This window comes from Henckelia pumila, chromosome 3 (assembly GCF_033568475.1).
Source record: "Henckelia pumila isolate YLH828 chromosome 3, ASM3356847v2, whole genome shotgun sequence".
Lineage (NCBI taxonomy): Eukaryota > Viridiplantae > Streptophyta > Magnoliopsida > Lamiales > Gesneriaceae > Henckelia > Henckelia pumila.
In genome coordinates, this window is record NC_133122.1 from 204,238,960 (window position 1) to 204,243,120 (window position 4,161).

Genomic DNA, 4,161 nt, shown 5'->3' on the forward strand with positions numbered 1-4,161 from the left:
AAGAAATCTGGAAGCAGTTCTTCAAGTTCCAGTGGTACGAAACAGAAGTCTGGGGTATTCTGTAACACTTGTGGTGGAGGACATCCAACTGATCAGTGTCGAGGTGTATCTGGGAGATGCCATATATGCCATCAGACTAGCCATTTTGCGAGAGTATGTCCTCAGAGAGGTGCTGGACAGGAACGAGGTGCAGAGTCATCACGATCAGTGGCTCAACCCGCGAGGCAAGCCTCCTCTGTCCATTCCTTTCAACCATCACCACCTCAGCAACAGTCGAGGCCAGGAGGAAGTTAGGCAGGCAGTCAGCCACAGAGACAGCAGGCTCATGTCTATGCACTGACGGAGGAACAGGAACAGGGAGCACCAAATGATGTGATTGCAGGTAACTGTTCTCTTTATGGTTATCCCGCATATGTCTTGATTGATACAGGTGCATCCCATACGTTTATATCTGCCAAATTTGTTGCATTGCATGTTTTGCCTGTTAAAACATTACCTATTGTAGTATCTGTTTCTTCTCCTTTGGGGAGGGGTCTTATCTCGATTCAGATAGTTAAGAATTGTTTACTACAGTATGAGGGTAATGAAATTGAGATAGATTGCTTCGTACTTGGTATGTCTGATTTCGATTGTATTATGGGGATTGGTATGCTGAATAAGTACAGAGCTACCGTAGACTGTTTCCAGAAGATAGTGAGATTCAGACCTGAAATGGCTGGAGAATGGAAGTTCTATGGTAAGGGTTCACGTGCCAAGATTCCTCTTATTTTTGTATTATCTATGACCCGACTTTTGCAGAAAGGAGCAGAGGGATTTCTTGTTTATGCAGTTGATGTGTTGAAAAACTAGCCCGAACCTGGCTGATTTGCCAGTGGTTAGTGAGTTTGCAGACGTTTTCCCTGATGAGATTCCAGGATTACCTCCGTATCGAGAGATTGATTTCAACATAGAACTGATGCCAGGAACTGTACCGATTTCGAAAGCACCTTATCGAATGGCACCAGTTGAACTGAAAGAATTGAAGGAACAGTTAGAAGATTTACTGGCCAAGGGATACATTCGACCCAGTGTTTCTCCTTGGGGAGCTCCAGTACTGTTTGTTAGAAAGAAAGACGGTTCAATGAGATTATGTATCGACTACCGGCAACTGAACAAGGTTATGGTAAAGAACAAATACCCTTTGCCTCGTATTGATGATTTATTTGATCAGTGGCATGGTTCTTCTGTGTATTCCAAGATCGATCTGAGATCTGGATACCATCAGCTGAGAGTTAGGGATTCTGATATTCCTAAGACTGCGTTCAGAACCAGGTATGGCCATTATGAGTTCATAGTTATGCCGTTTGGTTTGACGAATGCTCCAGCTGTGTTTATGGCTTTGATGAACCGTGTATTTCAGAAGTATCTCGATGATTTTGTGATTATCTTTATTGATGATATTTTGATATATTCAAAGAATTTGATTGATCATTCTGAACATCTGAGGACAGTATTGAAGACTTTAAGAGCCGAGAAACTGTATGCTAAACTGTCGAAATGCGAGTTTTGGCTGAAACAGGTTGTCTTTCTTGGACATATTATATCTAGGAATGGTATTTCTGTGGATCCAAGTAAAGTCAAAGCAGTGATCAGTTGGTCGAGACTGACATCTGTTCCTGAGATTCGTAGTTTTATTGGTTTGGCTGGGTATTATCGTCTTCCAGTATTGCGAAGCCGATTACTCAGTTGACTCAGAAGAATACTCCATTTGTCTGGTCTGATGCTTGTGAATCCAGTTTTCTGGAGTTGAAGAAACGATTGACCAGTGCACCAGTCTTGACGATTCCTTCAGGTACTGGTGGTTTCACTGTTTATTGTGATGCATCTCACCGAGGTTTAGGTTGTGTTTTAATGCAACGAGGTCATGTGATTGCTTATGCCTCGAGACAATTGAAGCCTCATGAGACCAGATATCCGATTCATGATCTTGAATTGGCCGCCATTGTATTTGCTTTGAAGATTTGGCGACATTATCTGTACGGGGAACAGTTTGAAATCTATTTTGATCACAAGAGTCTGAAATATCTGTTTTCTCAGTCAGAACTGAATATGAGACAGCGGAGATGGCTGGATTTTCTGAAAGACTTTGACTGCGAGATTAAATATTATCCAGGAAAATCGAATGCAGCAGCAGATGCATTGAGTCGAAAGGTATGTTCTTTATCCTTATCGACGATTGGTGTATTGAATTTGATTGAAAACTGTTGTTTATCTGGATTAGTATTTGATACAAACTATCAGCCATTACGGCTCTATCAAATTCAAGTTGAACCAGCTTTATTGGTAAGAATTCGAGATGCTCAGAAACTTGATCAGAATGTGCAGAACTCGATTGAGAAAGTTGGATCAGGGCATGTATCTGAATACCAGGTTCGAGATGATCTTCTTTACATTCACAATCGCCTAGTAGTGCCTGATATGTCTGATGTACGTCAACAACTACTGAAAGAGGCGCATTGTAGTCGTTACAGTATTCATCCTTGTGGTAGGAAGATGTATAACGATCTGAAAGCTCATTATTGGTGGAAGCAAATGAAGACTGATATCACTGATTTTGTAGCTCGATGTTTGAATTGCCAACAGGTGAAGGCTGAGAGGAAGAGACCGCCTGGTTTGTTACAGAGTTTGTCTGTACCGGAATGGAAATGGGATCATATTTCCATGGACTTTGTGACTAGATTACCTCGATCTTCTAGAGGCTGTGATGCTATCTGGGTGATTATTGACAGATTGACGAAATCAGCGTGTTTTATTCCTTATCGTATGACGTATAGACACGACCAAATGGCAGAGATTTATGTCCATGAAGTTGTCAGATTGCACGGAGTGCCGAAATCTATTGTATCAGATCGTGATCCTCGATTCACATCACATTTTTGGCACAGCTTACAGACTGCTTTGGGTACTCAGTTACACTTGAGCACAGCTTATCATCCACAGACTGACGGACAGTCTGAGCGTACTATTCAGACATTGGAAGACATGTTGAGAGCTGTAGTGCTTGATTTTGGCACTAGTTGGCAAGAATCACTACCTCTTTGTGAATTCTCGTACAACAACAGCTATCAATCGAGTATAGGAATGGCTCCTTTTGAAGCTTTATACGGAAGAAAATGTCGATCTCCTTTGTACTGGGATGATATTTCTGAAGTACCTGATACTGGTCCTGATATGATACGTGATATAAATGACCAGGTGAAGCTTATTCAGAAACGAATGAAGACAGCTCAAGATAGACAGACGAAATATGCCAACATTCGACGTCGACCTTTGTCTTTTGAACAGGGGGATCGTGTATTTTTGAAGATTTCTCCGTTCAGAGGCACTGTCGGATTTGGCAAACGAGGAAAGTTGTCTCCACTCTACATCGGTCCTTATGAAATTCTGGAGAAAATAGGCAATCTTGCCTATCGATTAGCTCTTCCTCCATCGTTATCTGGAATACATGATGTCTTTCATGTATCGATGCTTCGAAAATATCTTGCTGATGAATCTCATGTGCTTCAATCTGATGAGACTGAACTCGACGAGACCTTGAGTTATTTTGAAAAGCCAATTCAGATTCTTGATCGAAAAGAGAAGCAACTACGAACGAAGACTATTCCACTTGTGAAAGTCCAGTGGAGTCGTCATGGTATTGAAGAAGCGACGTGGGAAACTGAATCTGATATGAAGCAAAGATTTCCTGAGATATTTCATTGATGTGAGTCTTCTTTAATTTTCTGTTATCTGATATTTGATATATAATCTGTTGATATTACTTCAGATTTCGAGGACGAAATCGTGTCTTAGTGGGGGAGAATTGTAACGCCCAGAATTATTTAATTTTGATCCGAGAATATTTAATTTGGGAATATTTGGAGTTTTGATTTAAATTCTAATATTCTTAAATTATTTAGGATTGAAATTGAATAAATTGAGAAATTGAGGACTGAATTGCAATTATTGCATAGTTGAGGGGCCAAAGTGCAAAATCCTTATTTGGGCTGGACACTTGTGATTTTCCTAGCACTCACGTGTGAAACACCATTTCTTCCATCAGATTACTCAGCAAAGAAAAAAAAAGGAAACCGAGAACAAGAACAGAGAATTTCCAAAGTTTCTTCGTCTTTTTCCAATCCA